Below are 20,608 nucleotides of genomic sequence, written 5' to 3' on the forward strand. Positions count from 1 at the left end.
CGACCAAAACTACGGGGTGTTTAGTCGTAATGTTCCCTATTTGTATCGCTACAGGGGCTGTGATGTGTCCTTGTAAATTACCTGTAAAGCCGCTGAGTGTGATGGTGTCTGTTGTGGGCCACATGTCTCGTTGCAACATCGTGGAGGAATTGAGCGTGGTGCGGGACCCTCCTGTGTCCCAAAGAAGTTCTACGGGGCGTCCCCGGACTTTGCCTGCTACTAGCGGTCTACCGGACTTGTCCCAAAGGGTGTCGCAGACCCAAGTTGGGGAGCCCGAACACCGTCAGTTGGTGCCGTTCATGTCTGCGTTCTCTGAACGGGCACTAACATTATGGATTGGCTGTGCCCTATTCTTATTTAAGGTGCCTGTCTGTTGGTTTCTCTGCTGCTTTTGGGGCACGTTTCACTCTTGTGCATAATGTCCTAATTGTCCACAATTGTAGCATTCCTGGGATTTAGGCTGCGGTGGGCTGTTCCTGCCCTCATTTACCCATGCGGGATTCTGGTGCGTCCTAACTGGATGCATGTCTGTCTGCTCTTCCTCTGGTTTTGCAAATGCGGTTTTGCCTTAGATGGATTGTTCCCAAGTGCGGGACAATCTTTTCAAAATCCATTTCTCGTTGTGGGCCTCGTCTGAGGGATCGTAACTTGCGCAAGCTCTGTGTCCTGCCTCTGTCGCATGAGAGACTAGGATTCAAGTCCATTTGGCCATATTATCCGCGGACAAATGGGCGCGGGCTAACTCTCCAAATACTGCTGTGAAATGGATCAACAAACGTCCAGCAAACGCTGTGGGGTGCTCCGTTTCCTTTTGCCCACACTTGTTTAGGCCTTCTACGGGGTCTCCTCTGTTATAACTGATCGCATCCAGGATCGCTGTGTGCATTTCTTGGAGTGTGCCTCCTCCTACATTCTGTGTGTCGGGAAGGGCTGCCACGACTGAAGGGTCGAGGCTTAAAACTGTGAGCTTCACTTGCTCCTTTTCATCCAGGCCGCACATGGTAGCCTGCTGTTTAACTCTAGCGAAAAACTGGTGGGGGTCTGATGTGGGAAGGAACGGTGTAATTGTTCCACACGTGTCCCGTAATTGGGTCACGGTTAACGGGGTTGTATATAGGAAATCTGCGTTTCCTTCTGCTGCGGCCCTGCGGTGTGTGTTCTGCCTGTTCAGTCGGGGTTGGGGTGCTTTCCTTTTCTGGGGTTTTTCTTGCGTACATGTCCCATGTACATATCTGTGGGCAGTTTCATTTAACTCCTGCCAAGCGGGGCCGTTTTCCTGGTCTAACTGGGGTCCAAACGTACTTTGAAACCCATTCTGGACAGAAAGCAGAGATTGCAATTCTGCAATTTGCTTCCGGCACTTTGCGTGATCTACGGAGCTCTGCCTTTGTTCCATCGTGGAAGTGTGGAGCGTCGTAGGGCTGCTTTTAAATCATTGCACTGTTTCCGCAATTGTTCTACCTGTTGTTCAGTTTCTTGTCTTACCAAGACCGTACATTGCGTGTCCTGGTAGCCTTATCGTACTGAGTCTGAAAACTACTCAAATGGGCGAGACAAAACTGGTGTGCCCGCTTGGCATCATCCACCTCTCCGACCCTCGCTGCTAACTGTTCTCTCAAATCTTTATTCCCCTTCTCAAATTCCCTCACATCTCCCTCACTATTTCTGTCAATCTCTCTACGGAGCGTCCTAACGACCTCCTCTGTGCCTCGCAATTGTGCCAAGCAGGACACGATTGTTATCGGCTTGCGCGCTTTCCCCAAGCTCTTCTTATGAATCTCTGACAGGTTCTCCCACCAAGTATGTCCTATACTCCCGGGACTTGTTTCGTCATTGGCGCAGAATTCACTCCAAAGGGGCCATCCTTTCCCTTTGAGATATTCTCTGATCTCTTCGTCCCATACAGGACACTGTCCTACTCTACTGTTCGCTGCGACCTCGAATTCTTGGGGTTTCATAAGGTGTTCCATTGCCTTCATTGCCATGTTCTCTCTATCTCTGGGTTTTCTACTGAATTTGGAACAGGGGGTGATAAAGTGGTGATGTAAACACGGGTACGGCTTTCGCTATTTTCCGGCCTACAAAACTCCCGACAGTTTTACGCAACAAAATCTCTCAGGTTTACCTTATATCCCTGTAAGTACGCATGCATTAACACACTTCCGAATCTCAGAGTTTGGATCAGTATCGTTCTCACACTTGTGGTTTTTCTGTTTCCAATTGCCGTCGTGTGGGAGGCAAGGTTGGGAATGAACTTCCCCAGGAAGTTGACCATGCCTAGGAAGCGTAGCACTGCTTTCTTGTCTGCCGGCTGCGGCATGGCTGTAATGGTGCTCACCTTGTCTGCATCCGGACGGACCCCTGACCGGGATATGTGGTCCCCCAGAAACTTTAGCTCGGTTTGGCCGAAAGAACACTTGGCTCGGTTGAGGTGCAGGCCGTTTTCCCGTATGCGCGCAAAGACGTGCTGGAGATGATTTATGTGCTCCTGTGTTGTGGTGGACCAGATGATGACGTCATCCACGTAGACGCGCACCCCTTCGATGCCCTCCATCATCTGTTCCATGATCCTGTGAAAGACCTCGGATGCCGAGATGATGCCAAATGGCATTCTGTTATAGCAGAATCTGCCAAAACGGGTGTTGAAGGTGCACAGCCTTCGGCTGGACTGATCCAGTTGGATCTGCCAAAACCCCTTAGAGGCATCCAGTTTTGTGAAGATTTTAGTCCGGGCCATTTCGCTCGTGACCTCTTCCTGTTTGGGTATGGGGTAGTGTTCCCTCATTATGTTGTTGTTGAGGTCTTTTGGATCAATGCAGATCCGGAGTTCGCTGGAGGGCTTCTTAACACACACCATGGAGCTGACCCATGGCGTGGGCTCCGTGACCCGGGATAGCACCCTTTGGTCCTGGAGATCCTGCAGCTGCTGCTTGAGGTGGTCTTTGAATGGTGCTGGGACTGTGCGAGCTGCGTGAATGACCGGGGTGGCGTCCGGTTTGAGCCGAATTCTGTAGGTGTAGGGCAGTGTTCCCATGCCCTCGAATGCCTCCTGGTTGTGGGCGAGGAGCGATTGGAGCTGTGCCCTGAATTCTGCATCCGGGAAGTCAGATGTGCCTCCTGGAGACAGAGCGTGGACCCGTTGCACGAGGTGGAGAACCTTGCATGCCTGTGCGCCTAGCAGGGAGTCCTTTGATGATCCGACTATTTCGAAGGACAGTGTGGCCGTGTATGTGTTGTGTGTCACCTGGAGCTGGCAGGGTCCCATAGCTGGGATAACATTTCCATTGTAGTCGACCATCTTGCAACGGGATGGCCGAATTGGTGGTCTGACCTTCATGGCGTAGAAGGCTGACCATGCTATGAGGTTGGCGGAGGCGCCAGTGTCCAGACGGAATGTTATCGGTGATCGGTTGACCGTTAGGGTGGCACACCATTCATCACCCGGAATGACAGTGTTCACTTGCAGCGGCTGGTGGGTCCTGGCTGGAGACATTCGGTTCCCATCAATGACCGCAACACGGAAGGCGTCCCGGTCGTCTGTGTCACTGGTCTGGATATCGTCTGGACACGACTCGTAGTACGGAGGCTGAATGGTCCGCACGTCCCTGCGAGGTTGTCGGAATTGGGGAACATTGGCAGGTTGAGCTGCTCGACAGCAGGCAGCGTAGTGGCCCATCTTGCCACAGCGGAGGCATTGTCGGTTTCTTGCCGGACATTGCCGCTTTAAATGTGTGGCTCCGCAGTTGCTGCACGTCATGACGTCATGGCGTTTGTTGCGCCACCGCGCATGCACAGTTCGGTCTTGTGTCGAGCGCGCCTGCGCATCACGGCCCTCTGTGTCGATGTCTTTTTTGGCGCGCACAAGTGCGGGAGGCCTCGGAAAGCGTGCAAAATGGCCGCCCTCGTCCGGGCCGCGGGCCGGGAGGAACTTGATCGCCTGGACCCGTTTGGCCTCGTAGGACGCCTGCCGATCCAGCCGCGTAGGACCCCTGCCGCACCGATTTGGCCGCGTGAAATTGGGAGTAGCGGCTAGTTGCGTTTTCATGCAGGACACAGGCTTCGATGGCGGTGGCTAGGGTGAGGCCTTTCATTTTTAGGAGCTGCTGGCCTAGGGTGCCCGAGGTGACCCCAAAAACAATCCGGTCCCGAATCATTGAATCGGAGGTGGTGTCGTAACCGCAGGACTGCGCGAGGATACGGAGGTGTGTAAGGAAGGATTGAAAGGGCTCATCCTTACCCTGCAGGCGCTGCTGGAAGAGATACCGCTCGAAACTCTCGTTGACCTCGACGCTGAAGTGTTGGTCGAGTTTGAGAAGGACCGCCTTGTACTTGGTCTTGTCCTCACCTTCCGCGAACACCAGGGAGTTGTAGACATGGGTGGCGTGTTGACCTGCCGTGGAGAGGAGGATGGCGATCTTTCTGGTGTCCGAAGCGCTCTCCTTTTCGTTGGCTTCCTGGAAGCGCTGTTTGAACAGCTTCCAATTGACGCAGAGGTTTCCAGCGACTTGTAGCGGCTGCGGCGTGCTGACGGTGTCCATGGCACAGGATGGTGGATTCCTGAGGATTCGAAGGTAGGTCCCACAGTTACCGGGTTCCAATCCTGGTACTATGAAGTGTTGGGTGCTCTGCTACACAGACAAACCAACACTTTTGCGAATGGTACAACTCAGTTCTATTAATAACATTTATTTACAGTGGTAAACTGGTTACTGAGGTTCGATCATAACCCTAGAATCTGTGGACCTATCCCTAACACTATCTTGGAGTGGCACTCAGCACATGGTGGACGTCTGAGTGGCTTGCTGTGAGCTCTGTGACCTGAGCTGTCTCCTGCTGGAATGAGCAGGAAGTGTCGTGTTCCCTGTTTTGTAGTGTGTATGCTCTTGCCTGTGATTGGCTGTGGTGTTGTGTGTGTGTTGATTGGTCCGTTGATCTGTCCATCAGTATGTATGTATCATGACAATCTGGTCACTGGCAGTTTCTGTGCTGCAGTAATCTGGACAGTGACAGGGCTCGGTCACTCAAGATGCGGCGCGTGTGGGCTCCGGGGTCCTGGGAGGGCGATCTGGCCCCAGGTGGTGCCCGCTTGGTGGCCTGGCCCGCAATCGGGGCCCACCGATCCGCGGGTGGGCCTGTGCCGTTGGGGCACTGTTTTCCCTCCGCCTCGGCCACAGCCTCCGTGATGGCCAACGTGTAAGAGACCCCCCCCACCTGCGCATGCGTGGGGATGACGTCAGCAGCGCTGATGCTCCCGCGCATGCGCTGACTTCCACCGGACATAGAATTTACAGTGCAGAAGGAGGCTATTCGGCCCATCGACTCTGCACCGGCTCTTGGAAAGAGATCAACACCTTCACCCTATCCCCACAACCCAGCAACCCCACCCAACACTAAGGGCAATTTTGGACACTAAGGGCAATTTATCACGGCCAATCCACCTAACCTGCACATCTTTGGACTGTAGGAGGAAACCGGAGCACCCGGAGGAAACCCATGCACACACGGGGAGGATGTGCAGACTCCGCACAGACAGTGACCCAAGCCGGAATTGAACCTGGGACCCTGGAGCTGTGAAGCAATTGTGCAATCCACAAGGCTACCGTGCTGCCCTTTGACGGCGAAGTCCTTTCGGCCCTGGATGACGTGGCGCCAAATTCCTTTCGCGCCGGCTGACAGCACGCCAACCAGTCCGGCGCGGTCCAAGCCCCTCAAGGTGTTGCAGTAATCTTGTCACTGACAATTCCTGTGTTGTAGTAATCTGGTCACTGACAGTTCCTGTGTTGCAGTAATCTGGTCACTGACAGTTCCTGTATTGCAGTAATCTGGTCACTGACAGTTCCTGTGTTGCAGTAATCTGGTCACGGACAGTTCCTGTGTTGCAGTAATCTGGTCACGGACAGTTCCTGTGTTGCAGTAATCTGGTCACTCACAGTTCCTATGTTGCAGTAATCTAGTCACAGACAGTTCCTGAGTTGCAGCAATCTGGTCACTGACAGTTTGTGTGTTGCAGTAATCTGGTCACTGACAGTTCCTGTGTTGTAGTAATCTGGTCACTGACAGTTCCTGTGTTATAGTAATCTGGTCACTGACAGTTCCTGTGTTGCAGTAATCTGGTCACTGACAGTTCCTGTGTTGCAGTAATCTGGTCACTGACAGTTTGTGTGTTGCAGTAATCTGGTCTCTGACAGTTCCTGTGTTGCAGTAATCTGGTCACTGACAGTTCCTGTGTTGCAGTAATCTGGTCACTGACAGTTCCTGTGTTGCAGTAATCTGGTCACTGACAGTTCCTGTGTTGCAGTAATCTGGTCACTGACAGTTCCTGTGTTGCAGTAATCTGGTCACTGACAGTTCCTGTGTTGCAGTAATCTGGTCACTGACAGTTTGTGTGTTTCAATAATCTGGTCACTGACAGTTCCTGTGTTGCAGTAATCTGGTCACTGACAGTTCCTGTGTTGCAGTAATCTGGTCACTGACAGTTCCTGTGTTGCAGTAATCTGGTCACTGACAGTTCCTGTGTTGCAGTAATCTGGTCACTGACAGTTCCTGTGTTGCAGTAATCTGGTCACTGACAGTTCCTGTGTTGCAGTAATCTGGTCACTGACAGTTTGTGTGTTTCAATAATCTGGTCACTGACAGTTCCTGTGTTGCAGTAATCTGGTCACTGACAGTTCCTGTGTTGCAGTAATCTGGTCACTGACAGTTTGTGTGTTGCAGTAATCTGGTCACTGACAATTGCCGTGTTGCAGTACTCTGGTCACTGACAGTTCCTGTGTTGCAGTAATCTTGTCACTGACAGTTCCTGTGTTGCAGTAATTCGGTCACTGACAGTTCGTGTGTTGCAATAATCTGGTCAATGACAGCTCCTGTGTTGCATTAATCTGGTCACTGACAGTTCCTGTGTTGCAGTTATCTAGTCAACGACAGTTCTTGTGTTGCAGTAATCTGGTCACTTTCAGTTCCTGTGTTGCAGTAATCTGGTCACTGACAGTTCCTATGTTGCAGTCATCAGTTCACTGACAGTTCCTGTGTTGCAGTAATCTGGTCACTGACAGTTCCTGTGTTGCTGTAACCTGATCACTAACAGTTCCTGTGTTGCAGTAATCTGGTCACTGACAGTTCCTGTGTTGCAGTAATCTGGTCACTGACAGTTCCTGTGTTGCAGTAATCTGGTCACTGACAGTTCCTGTGTTGCAGTAATCTGGTCACTGACAGTTCCTGTGTTGCAGTAATCTCGTCACTGTCAGTTCCAGTGTTGCAGTAATCTGGTCACTGACAGTTCCTGTGTTGCAGTAATCTGGTCACTGACAGTTGCTGTGATGCAGTAATGTGGTCACTGTCAGTTCCAGTGTTGCAGTAATCTGGTAACTGACAGTTCCTGTGTTGCAGTAATCTGGTCACTGACCGTTCCTGTATTTCAGTAATCTGGTCCCTGTCAGTTCCCGTGCTACAGCAATCTGGCCTCTGAGAGTTCCTACTTGATAGTAATGTTTTCACTGTTCGTTTATCCCATTGTTTAAACCCACAGAAATTGTTGCGTCATTGAGTTTGGGTGCGTGAAATTGATCATAATCAAACATTTATAACAAGCTGAAAGCAAAATACGTTATTTGATATACTCGTGAGCGAACCACTGCGTGACCTCGCTGAGATTACTAACCTTCGACACTTCACAAGGCAGGAATGTTTTGCAGTTCTCTACCCCTGCCTGGATGAGTGCAGCCTCAGCAATACTCCAGGGCCTTGAAACCATCTGGGCCACGGCAGCCCATTTGAATGCCATTTTATCTTTCATTTTAAACATTTTCTCACTCTTTCAATGACGCACAGTTGAAGCAGTGTTGAAGCTGCACTACTGCAGCTTGCCAAGTCTGCTTCGCCAGCACGTGCAGACACATGGGAATACCATCGCCTGCAATTTCAACAGCATCCTCATTTGGGAAGATATTGCCGTTCCTTCAGTTTCGCTTTGTCAAAAAAACTGGAACTCCCTCCCTTATAGCATAGAAGGTCCTCCCACACCTTATTGACTGTAGGGGTTTAAGAATATAATCACTAGGAGCAGGTTAGGCAATTCAGCCCCTCGAGCCTGCTCCTCCATTAAACATGATCATGGCTGATCTAATCTCGGCCTCAGCTCCACTTACTTGCCCATTCTCCACAATCCTTCAACCCATTCCTAATTAAATATCTATCTCCTCCTTAAGAAGGCAGCTCACCCCCATTTTGTGAAGGAGAATTAGGAAAGGGAATTAAATATTGCCGTGTAAGTGATACGCACATCCGAGGAATGAATAAAAGGAAGAAAAATGGCAAGATAAAACTCCTGGTGTGTTCCTGGTCAGTTCTGCAATTACTAAAGTTTTATTTAGTTGTTTCACTGTTATCAGATGATTGTGATAGCGTGGCATTACATGGAATTACAGGTTTGAAACAAACTTTTCAGCCTAACTGGCCTCTGTGCTTCGAGTCTCCTCTCATCCCACTTTATCAATTCGGCAATATCTTCCATACGTTTCTCCCTCATATACTTATCTGGCTCTCCGCTAAATGCATTTCTCATATTTGCATATCTGATGTTGGCCTGATGAAGTAGTCCCCTGGAGAAGTTTCACTGGCCATCCCCTGACCAACCAGATTCAATTTGCCAACCAATCACTTTCTCATGCCGTATTAATTGTTTTTCCCTTTGAAATTTGGCATTCTTGCATCTGTCCTGATGAGCGCAAGACAAAAAGCTTTGCCCGCATGTCTCTTTTTTCAGCAATACTTTATAGGTATGGCCCCCTTTGTGGTGCTCCTCTCTTCCCCCCCCCCCCCCACCTCACTTCCAATGCATGTGAATGGGCCTGCAAAATTGGAAAATAGGTCAAGGCCCAATGTAAGTGGAATTTACTTCTTTTCGGGGTCATTTAGGAATTTCCAGTGTGGGAGGAGATTTGGATGACATTTCCACCTACTCTACCTTCACCGCCGACACAACAGCTGCCAGAGTGGGGAGACTAAAAAGATAAATCCGAGCAGTCTGAATAATTTCATATCTTAAATCGCTGCCGGATTTACTCGTAACTACTCGTTCACATCTATGGAGGTGTAGTAAAGGTAAGAAAGTAGAATATAGCAAGTAAAGGGTTCAGTCATTGAATGAAATAGGATAATGTAAAATATACGACAGAGAAACAGGTCATTTGGCTCAACCAGCCCACACTGCCATTTAATGGTCTGCTCGAGCATCTTCCCATTCTCCCTCAATTAACGATCAGCCTAACCCTCAATTCCCTCCTCCCTTGTCGAACTTCCCCTTAAATATTCGCCCATTCGCCTCAAAGTCTCGGATCACCTGGTAGATTCTGTATTCTCAGAGTTACCCAGGGATGGTGACGTGTTCTGAAACTGGACGTGCTGTAAATTTATTTTTTTCTTTCCTTGCAGATGCACCACAGTGCTTCTTTCTTCTGCCTGGGCGAGAATTCTATGGAGAGCGGCTAATGAACATAAGAATCCTCCAGAAACCTGAAGAAGAGGTACCGTAAATTTCTGTTGTAGTTTACAGCTGCCAAGTAAACGTAATGGAGTTATATATCACTTGGCTTGGCACAAGAAGTTAAGGAATCGCTGAGTGTAGCAGATTATTACGAATACTGCCCATAAAGCACTAGCAGAGTTTAATTAAAATATATTCTAGGAGAGGAATTTATTTACTCCATAATAAAAATTATATTGTAGCAGTTGAGGAAAATAAAATGGTTAGTGGATTTTTGTAGTGTCTGTTTCCTAAGTAAACTCCTCTAGGCTCAATCAGCACTTAGGCCAGAAAGGAATCCTTTCCCTTACACCACTGGGAGTTGAGACAATCTTTCGGCTGAGAAAAAGCCAATATCGTATGTTTTTCTGAGGGAGAAAATAATGAATGTTGTAGGTATCCTGTGCAAATGGTGAAATATTGAATGGGTCTGGACAGAGCATGACAAGGTGAAGAATAATTGATCGGGATATTGTAGTTTTAAATGAAACAGTATTATAAGCGGCGATATCGAATTTGTGCTTTTGATTTGCTCACGTAATAAAATCACTTTTAACTCGACAATGTGGAGAAAAATCAGGAAAATCAATTGCAATCTGTCTATCTCAAGATATTAAGCAGAGATGTCATGAACAGGGGAAGTACTGGATATCCAAAAATTCATAGCTCTCACCGAAACTTAGAAAATTCTAACAGGATTAGACAAGGTAGATTCAGAAAGAATGTTCACGATGATAGGGGAGTCCAGAACTAGGGATCATAGTTTGAGGTAAAGGGGTAAACCTTTTAGGACTGAGATGAGGAGAAATTTCTTCACATAGAGAGTGGTGAATCTGTGGAATTCACTATCACAGAAAGTAGTTGAGGTGAAACCGTAGTGTGATTTCGAGAAGGAATTAGATATAGCTCTAGGGGCTAACGGGTTGAAGGGATTTGGGGGGGGGGGGGGGGGGGGAGGTGGGATTGGGGTATTGACCCTGATGCTCAGCGATGATCATAATGAATAGTGGAGCAGGCTCGAAGGGCCGAGTGGCCCCCTTCTGCTTCTATTTTCTATGTGTGTTTCTATGTATGTTTCTATGTATTCAATTTCAATGGGGCCCTGAATTTTGCTGCTTGGCGTCATTGCATTAAATGGGGCCTGGAAAATAGGGTGAAGTCCAGTTTTGCTGGAATTCACTATTCTTTGGGCCGAACTGGGAATCCAGTGGGGGTGCACGCATGTACAAATCTTCCACATACTCTCCTTAACACAAAGGTGTGTGTCTAAGGAAATTCACAAGCGCATTCCAGGGATTCACTCATTTTTTGCCCTTGGTGAGCCTCGACAGACCCATGGCCGGCCCTCCGCTCTCATCGGGCAAGAATTATTCAGGGGAACTCAAAGCCTTTCAGTCAACGGTGACCTCGGCTTCAGTTGGGAAAGGCATTGAGATGTCTTTGGCAGAGTGCTCATTGCCTTTTCGCCTTATAGGTGCGCACTGTGGTAAACACCATTGCGTGCCGCTGAAGGCCTTCATGCCCAGTCTGACCATGGCAACGGCAACACTTTCAAAGGTGCTGTCTTTCACATGAGGTCTTAAACGAACGTCACACCTGCCTTTCAGGTGGAAGCTAAAAGATCCCACAGGACTCTTTCAAAGAAGACAAGGGGTGTTTGTGCTTGCCAATATTTATCCCTCAAGCAACACAATCAAAAACAAATTATCTGGTTATTATCATCTAGTTGTTCATAGCAGCTTGGTGAGCACAAATTGGCTGTCACATGCCTCACATTACAACAGTGACTTCACTTCAAAAGTAATAGTAATAATATTTATTATTGTCACACGTAAGCTTCAATTAACACTGCAATGAAGTTACTGTGAAAATCTCCTAGTCGCCACACTCTGGCGCCTTTTCGGGTACACAGAGGGAGAGTTCAGACTGTCCAAATTACCTAATAGCACGTCTTTCGGGGCTTGTAGAGGAAGTACTTCATTGGCTGTAAAGTACTTTGGGACATTCTGAAGTCATGATCACACTGCATAAATACAAGGTTTTCTTCCTTCTTCATCTCTCTAATTTGGGACCAATTTGTCGGGCGAGATCGAACCAAATTGGAACAGAGTCCTGTGACAAACGCGTTTAACCAGGTGTTTCCTGGAACTTGCAGAGCCAAGAAACACCACGCTACCTATCGAGACTCTGTTTCAATTCAGGAACTCCCCACCGAGGCCACACTTAGCCCTGTTTCCTGCACTGAGAAGCTCCGTTCACTGGAACTCCTCAGGGCTGCAAGAGATCAGGGTGCCATTTATAAATGGCGTCCCGATCTCTCGACCCTCCGACCCGGCCCCTGAACAACCCAAAGCCCTAATTCCTCTATAGAGGAGTTCCCAGGCTCCTCCTGCATCTCACCTTGCGTGCACGGGGCACCCCCAGGCCTGATCCTGCTGTGGGCAAAAATGCCAGCCTGGCACCCTCAGTGCCCTGCCAGCTGGCAGTGCCAGGCTGGCACCCAAGTGGCACAACCACGGTGCCAAGCTGGAGGTGCCAGACTGGCACTGCCAAGGAGCCAGGGTTCCACCCTGCCCAGGGGGTAAGCACTCGGTGTCTCTGATCCCCTGGGAGATCCTCACAAGTGCTGTTTCGTTCGGTCTCCGTTTGTGGAAACCAGCACTGAACGGCGCTCGCCGGAGGTCTCGGAGGCGAAGGGGTTAGATCCCAACATCTCGGGTAGATCAGGGGAATGCATTTTAGAGTGAGACGAGCTGTCTCACTCTAATATGGAGAATTGCAAAATAGTGATCCCTCCCACAATGGAGTGAGATTCAAATTGCAACGTTCTTGCGAGATTGTTTTAGATCTTGCGAGGCATGGCGAGCCGGGCAGATCCCGGAAGAGGGATCGCCTGGCATCTACCGGCTGTGCCACACTGCCTTTCAGACACAAATCGGTCAATAGATCACACCCTATGGGCTGGATTCTCCGTTCCTGAGGCTAAGTGCCGAAGCCAGCGGAGGATCCGTGGTGTTTCACGACGGGAAAATCAGCATGAAACCCTCACCGATTCCACTACTGGTGAGGGGCTAGCATTGGCAAGTGTGAAACACCCGCGGTACACGCGGAAAATGGTCAGAGCAGAGAATCGCCGGGTACCGTGCTGGACATGTGCAGAGCTGACAAGCTGCAGCCGCGCATGACTGCGCCCCACAACACACGCACCGGCCGTGCCAGAAAAGATGGCACCGGCCATGCTGGACCGCGTACCAACCCACCCTGACCCCACAGACCAGCTCCTGGCCTCCCTCCACCACTCCCGCCCTGGCAGAAGCCCCCCCCCCCCCCCCCCCCCCCCCCAGCCAGTGGCAAGGATCTTGGCTCAGTGTGGCAGCGCTGGACACTGTCCGCACGCCGGCACGCCAGGCTCCCGACCGCTGGGATCATCGCGGGTGGGCCGGCTGATGCTGCACCAACGGCATTGCGACTGCGCGCGGCCCAATGACGATGATTTGGAGAGTCGGAACATTGATTCCGGCGTCAGGAGCCATTCTCCGCCCAATCACCGTTCCCAAGTTCAGCGTCGGGCTACGGAGACTCCTGCCCGACATCTTTGTTCATTGTTGGCATGCGGCCGAATGAGACCCTGTAACTCTTTGTTTAGTTGTAGCAATATTATTGAATATTGGAGGGAGGCACCATCATTATCAACAAATTTCTCCCACTTAAAAGGGGTTTCTGAAGATACAGAGAGATGGTAAACTCTGAGGCAATTCCCAACAAATGTCTTGGCAGTAGAATATTGCAAACTGTCAAGTACAATCCAATGATGGGACGCAACCTTTTATTTCTCTTGATTCTTTCATGGGATGTGGGCACCATTAACAAGGTTCGAATTTAATGCCCATCGGTAATTGCTAGGGCATTCCAGAGGGCACTTAAGAGTCAGTCACATTGCTTAAGGAAGACTTAAAGGAAGTTGAAGAAACTTAAAGGCAGACCAGGTCAAGCCAAGCCTAAAGTTGTGCACCGATCACTAACGGGATTCGTTCAGCAATTCTTAGTTACAAGGGTAGATTTTGTCCTTACCTGATGATGTAGAATTGGTGATCGGAGGCATACTAATTTTGCCTCTCTCCTAACTTTTATTTCCATTGATGTCAATGGGAGGGGTATAAAACAGGATGTTGACTTGCTCTCACCTGTTTTCCATTGGTGTGCTAAATGCAGGGTGCAGGAAAAACTTATTCCAGCTGATAATCCACCTGCCAGTTCCGACGCCTGGTTCACCAATAAACCATTCCTTAACTTTCCCCACATGAACATTGCTGGAAAGAGAAACATGTTGCCGAATTTGGGGCAGCACGGTAGCATGGTAGCACCATGGTTTGCACTGTTGCTTCACAGCTCCAGGGTCCCAGGTTCAATTCTTGGCTTGGGTCACGGTCTTTGTGGAGTCTGCACATTCTCCTAGTGTGTGTGTGTGGGTTTCCTCTGGGTGCTCCGGTCTCCTCTCACAAATCCCGAAAAATGTGCTGTTAGATAATTTGGACATTCTGAATTCTCCCTCTGTGTACCTGAACAGGCGCCGGAATGTGGCGACTAGAGGCTTTTCACAGTAACTTCATTTTTCACAGTAACTTCATTGCAGTGTTAATTGAAGCCTACTTGTGACAATAAAGATTATTATTAATTATTATTATTTTGCATCCATCAGGACAAAACTCACGCAGGAAATTCCTGAGCCTTCCCAGGAATTGCACCCAAATTTGCCCATGGTAGCCTCATTAGAATTCTTGCCAGCTACTTTCTTTTTAAAAATAAATGTTTTATTAAAGTTTTTCCAACCAACGTTTTTACATAATAAAGATAGATGTACAAATAATAATATAAAAATAACAATAAGCAAGAATTATTAAACAAAACAAGGTGCGTTTTGTCTTCATACAAAACTTACATTATATCAACAGTTTCCCCCCCCCACCCGAGGCCCCCCCCAGGATGCTGCTGCTGCTGACAATTACTGCTCCCCGAGAAAGTCAAGGAAAGGTTGCCACCGCCAGGAGAACCCATCAAGGAGCCTCTCAAGGCAAACTTTATTCGCTCCAAGCTGAGGAACCCAGCCATATCGCTAACCCAGGTCTCCACACTCGGGGGTTTTGATTCCCTCCACATTAACAAGATCCGTCTCTGGGCTACCAGGCAGGCAAAGGCCAGTACCTCGGCCTCTTTCGCTTCCTGCACTCCCGGATCCTCCGACACCCCAAATATCGCTACTGTTGGACTCGCCTTCACCCGAGAGTCCAAAATCCTAGACATCACCCTCGCAAACCCCTGCCAGAATTCTTTAAGCGCCGGGCATGCCCAAAACATATGGACATGGTTTGCTGGACTCCCCGCATATCTCGGGTACCTGTCCTCCACCCCAAAAAACTTACTCATTCTTTCCGCCGTTATATGCACCCGATGCACCACCTTAAACTGAATTAAGCTGAGCCTGGCACATGATGAGGAGGAGTTCACCCTGCCCAGGGCATCGGCCCACAGACCCTCATCCAGCTCCTCGCCCAGCTCCTCCTCCCACCTGCCCTTCAACTCCTCCACTGAAACTTCCTCCGCCTCCTGCAGCTCCTGATATATGTCCGACACCTTCCCCTCCCCTATCCAGATGCCAGACACCACCCTGTCCTGGATCCTACTCGGGGGCAGCAGCGGAAATGTACCCACCTGTTTTCTAAGAAAGTCCCATACCTGGAGGTACCTGAACGCATTCCCCGGGGGCAGGCTGCACTTCCCCTCCAGCTCCTGCATGCTAGGGAAAGTCCAGTCTATAACTATGACCCCCATCCTAATACCTGCCCTATACCAGCCTTGGAACCCCCTATCCATCCTACCTGGAGCAAATCTATGGTTATTCCGTATCGGGGTCCACACAGAGGCCCCCTCCTCCTGCCTGTGTCTCCTCCACTGCCCCCAAATTCTCAGTGCCGCCACCACCACCGGACTTGTGGTGTATCGCGCCGGTCTTGGGGATGAAAATGGGGGGGGCACTGAAAGACGAAGAGGAACCTGGGGAGAACCGTCATCTTCACAGTCTGCACCCGTCCCGCCAGGGAAAGCGGGAGCATATCTCACCTTTTAAACTCTCCCTCCATCTGCTCCATGAGCTGGATTAAGTTGAGCCTGTGCAGGGCATCCCAGTTCCTGGCCACTTGTATCCCCAAGAACCGAAAGCTCCTCTCCACTATCTTGAGCGGGAACTCCCTCAGTCTCTCCTCCTGGCCCCTAGCGTGGACCACAAACAGCTCATTCTTCCCCACATTCAATTTATACCCCGAGAAACTCCCAAAGTCCCTCAGGATCCGCATGGCGCCAGCTACTTTCTTAAAGACATTGTGGCAATGATGCCTGGGGAATCCCTTCCTCTCATTCCTTTTGAGTTAAAACAGTTTGGGCCAGTATTTTTATCTCTCTGTTTTACTGGTGTTCCATTTTAAAGTATACAAGTCCAGTTAAGACCTTAATACAGGGACAGCGCGGTAGCATAGTGGTTAGCACAGTTGCTTCACAACTCCAGGGTCCCAGGTTTGATTCCCGGCTTGGGCCACTGCCTGTGCGGAGTCTGCATGTTCTCCCCGTGCCTGCGTGGGTTTCCTCCGGGTGCTCCGGTTTCCTCCCACAGGCCAAAAAATGTGCAGGTTAGGTGGATTGGCCATGATAAATTGCCCTTAAGTGTCCAAAAAAAAGGTTAAGTGGGGGTTGCTGGGTTGCGGGGATAAGGTGGAGACGTGGGCTTGAATAGGGTGCTCTTTGTGAGGGCCGGTGCAGACTCGATGGGCCAAATGGTCTTCTTCTGCACTGTAAATTCTATGATTACTTATTTCCCTGTTTTACTGTTTATTTTTCCTATAAGGGGCTGGTTTAGCACAGTGGGCTAAACAGCTGGCTTGTAATGCAGAACAAGGTCAGCAGCGTGGGTTCAATTCCCGTACCAGCCTCCCCGGACAGGTGCCGGAATGTGGCAACTAGGGCCTTTTCTCAGTAACTTAATTGAAGCCTACTTGTGACAATAAACAATTATTATTATATGCTGTTTCTCCAGCCACCCTCCCCCCGCCACTCCCCAACCCCAGTATATTGAAATCAAACATTGACCACACAGACTCTGAGTCATACCCTTCCCTGGTCTACAAAATTCCTCGGTTCCCTTGCCTCCCTCAGTGTCTCCTTCCTTTTACAATCTTTCCATTGTTTCAAAACCCCGAGCCCGGCATCATTTGCTCACGAGCCCTAGGTTGATCTCAACCTCCCTCTTAATCTTCTCAACCCTCAGCGCTGTGGCCCTGAAACGCAGACACCGTGGGCTTTTTTTTCTCCCCGCTCTTCCTTCCACAGAAAAGGGACCCCTTTAATATTCTGAATTAACAGCCTTTGTGTTGCCTTGGCGCACTGAGCAATTTGACTGCAAAAAGGAATTAGAGTTTATGAATAATTTAAATCCCAGTCACCAAGCGGGCTTAATAATCATGTGTCCCACAGAGCTTCAAATGCATTCTGTTACATGTATTGTTGGAGAGACTGCTTGCTCCTCTGTGGCAATTCCAATATTACAGCGTGAATTGTGCTTTTAATTTGCCATCATATTTGAAAGAACATCCAATTACACTTAACAAAATGCTTTTTAAATTATGCTCTTTAAACTCTTATTTGAAGAACATCTCAGTGTTGCTGCTGCTGATTAAATATATTGTTATTCACTGCAGTCGCCTTTTATTGTTTCCAACGCAGGCCCAAATTTTCCTGTTCTTTTTGTGAAAGAGTAACTGGGTGACCTCTGTTGTCTGCTTCACTTAAAGATAGGTTAGGATAGCAAGCAGTTGATGCTGAGCAACTTACGATCTTCATATTAGAACAGACAACCAGGATGTGACCTTCATCAATCCGTTTATCCAAACAATTTGCCCAAATCTATCATGCCATGTTACCCTTCTCCGCACTGTGTCTTGTTAAATGTATTGCAGCAGCAACCTTGGAGTATAGTATTAGTTTAGCTGCTGGAATAGATATAAATGTATGCCAAGAACACCACCTTTTGGGACGATAATATTCAGTGGTAACATGTTTCAGCAATGTACTATCACCATTGCTAACTCTGTCTCCATCATTAACTCTGTTTTTATTGATCTTTGTACGCATCTCTACAGATACCTCTATTGATATATCTTTCATACAGACAGAAAATACACAGCAGGTCTTCGAACGATTGAAAAGTGAAAGAGCAGGTTGAAGTTTTGGGTCGAGACCCTGGGGAAAGAAATTCAATATCGTTGCACCTGATTTCTGGCCATAATACCAATGTGAGAGGTAGTGATTTCAGGCTGTGATTACTTGGGCCCAATTGTCGTTGGGAAGGTGCCAAATTAGAAGCTGAAATAAATGTCAGGGTCCAGATGCCAGCTGTAAGAGATGATAAAAGCCCACTCTGCCCTCACTTTTTATGCTAAGCTGTTCGGTCGCACACACATGTTATTACAGGAGTCAGATACTATCTGCTGCCACATTCGGGAGGTAATTGAAGCCCTGCTTTTACCTCGCAATTACCCAGAGATACTTCAGCAATGACCAGCAACAGCAGCAGAAGGAGCAACATTAGTGGCTTCATAGATCATTATCTGAATGTAGCTATTTGCATAACTACCATCAATTTTGAGCATACCCCCTTAGAAAGAGCTATTAATCCATTAATGTGCAAATGACATCTCACCTTTGTTAGACGGTAATATAAGCTCTTGGGGATGGGAGCGTGGGGGGGTGGGGCATATTATCATCAAACAGGTCACAGGTACAATGCAGAACCAGGCCACTCGGCCCATTGAACCGGTGTTAGCTTTTTTGAAGAGAAATCCAGCCAGTCCCAATTCCTTGCCTTTTCTGCACAACTCTGCAATTTGATTCTTTTTCAAATCGTTCTCTTACGTCTCCTTTGAAGGCCATTATTGTATCTGTATTCATTATCCCATCAGGCAGTGCATTTCGAATCTTAACCACTAGCTGTGTAAAAAGAAGTTTCCCCTCACGTTGCCTCTGGTTCTTTTGCCACTCATCTTAAATTGTGCTCTCTGATTATTAAAATCTCTCTTCATTTATTTTATCTAAGACCTTCATGAGTTTAAACGCCTCCAAACAATCTCCTCTTAACCTTCTCTGCGCTGAGGAGAACGACACCGGCGTCTCCAGTCTATCCATGTAACTACAAGCGTTCATCCGTGGAATCACTTTAGTCAAACCTTCACATCCTCCTGAAGGAATTGGATGAAATGTTTCAGTTGGAGGCGTTGCAACATCTAGGAAGTAGACGACATGTTGGAAATGCATAACTGAATACACCTCTGTGCAATCTCCAAACTCCAGCACAGAACAGCTGGAATGGGGCATCCTCATTGAACAGGCAGCGGAATGGGAGAAACTACTTTTGCTGGTTGCAGAGTCTAGGATGGCATTTAATGGAGGTGATGAGGGTCTCACCTGTTGACTGAAGGGCTGGCGGGAGTCTCATGTTGCACTCTTTGGGATAGCCTGCTGAATTAAGTGCCAAAGAGGCACGCAACTGGGCAGCAGGGGGCTTTCTCCGGGATCAAGGACCCCGGGAGTGGAAATCTTGCCATCTGAGAGCCAGTGAGAGGTCAGTATCTCTTTGTTGCTCAGCAATACCAATGGTACTACACCATCTGAGGTCCATGATCACCAATGGGCCTAGGTTGAGATGAGTGATTGCGGAAGGGGTGTTGCGGGAGAAATAGAGCGAGGGGGGCTTCTGTAGCAAGGGAACGATGAGGCTCTCAGAAGGCACTCCCTTGATTAGGCACCGAGTGCCTTTGAGTGTGGAACCTGCCCCACTGGGAATCATGAAGCAGTGAACAAGATTTTTAAGTAATAAACAAGATTTGCCTTTTGGCACTCCGCATGGTGAGTCTCCACCAGCTGCAGGGTGAAGACCAGCAATGGTGGAATGAGACTCTTAAATAGGCATTAAATTCCCACTCAAGGGCCTCAATTGGGCAGGAAGGCTATTCATGGGTTTTTCCATCAGGGAATTAATCAGGGCAGAGGTGGGAAGTGGCTATACCCACCACCCCACCCTGCCAGCACCCCAAAACGTATCTCGGAGGACCTGGAGTGAAATTAGGAAGCATGTGTTCACACAAAAGGTGGTGACAGTGTGGAACTCCCCTCTTTGTGGCAATTGTTAGATTTAAAACTGAGATTGATATACCTTTGTTATCCAAAGCTTTTAAGGGATGGCTACATGGAGTTAGGCCATAGATAAACCACAATCCCATTAAATGGTGAAACACACTTGAGAGGCTGAGTGGCTTACTCCTGTTCCTATGTTTGTATATTTAATTTGCTACAACAATACATTGTTTACTTGGAAGATAAGGTCCCAAATGACATGGGAGGGTGTAAAATAAAAATACCAAAAAAAAAGGAAAAAGGTCTTTTCTCACACTAGTAACCTGGACTATCACAAATCTAGATACATTCATTGATGATACACCTGCCTCATTCAGATTGATTTCCCTTCTATTGATATTTGGTTTGGAGTTTCGTCAACTTGTATTAAATATGTAATCTAAATATCACTGGAGCATCATTCTGACAACATTAACACGAATGGGGCATCACCGTGAACTTGAGAAAGTTGTAGCACCAACCATACCCCAGGATGGTGCACAACACCAGATCAACCATAGTGGCCAGGTATACTGTTATTTAAGATTAATTTACAATGTCCTTCCATTTCTCTGCTTTGTTTTTGTTCTCTATTACATCCTATCGGGCACATTTTGCAATTGTAGAATTACGAGCTCCTTTATAGTTTCTGCTGAGGAGTTGCTATTGAGGGTAACATTACTTACAGGCAGCTGAAGCTTTCTTAACTGCACAATAGAAGAATAATAAGCTGCCCAACAGATCCTAGTATCATTGTACAGCAGGGCCTGAGGTCCTTTGTGTGAGACGTTTTAGTTGCTGTGATATGAAGAGTCTAAAGTTCTGTTCCTTTTTCACAAACACACATTTATTTCCTTCCAACAGCCTCTGCAC

At 48.3% G+C, this 20,608-nt stretch overlaps 1 protein-coding gene across 9 annotated transcripts in view; it reads left to right on the top strand.

The window, feature by feature from the left end:
• The window catches only part of LOC140396419 (chemokine-like protein TAFA-2), a 373,625-nt gene that overhangs the window by 99,019 nt on the left and 253,998 nt on the right, over nucleotides 1-20,608 (top strand). For all 9 annotated transcript variants that reach the window (XR_011936524.1, XR_011936520.1, XR_011936526.1 and 6 more), the window contains exon 2: nucleotides 9,430-9,521. The gene's annotated coding sequence lies outside the window, so the exon portion shown is untranslated. The remainder of the gene's footprint in view (nucleotides 1-9,429; nucleotides 9,522-20,608) is intronic.

Source organism: Scyliorhinus torazame, chromosome 19 (genome assembly GCF_047496885.1).
Source record: "Scyliorhinus torazame isolate Kashiwa2021f chromosome 19, sScyTor2.1, whole genome shotgun sequence".
In the NCBI taxonomy this organism is placed as follows: domain Eukaryota; kingdom Metazoa; phylum Chordata; class Chondrichthyes; order Carcharhiniformes; family Scyliorhinidae; genus Scyliorhinus; species Scyliorhinus torazame.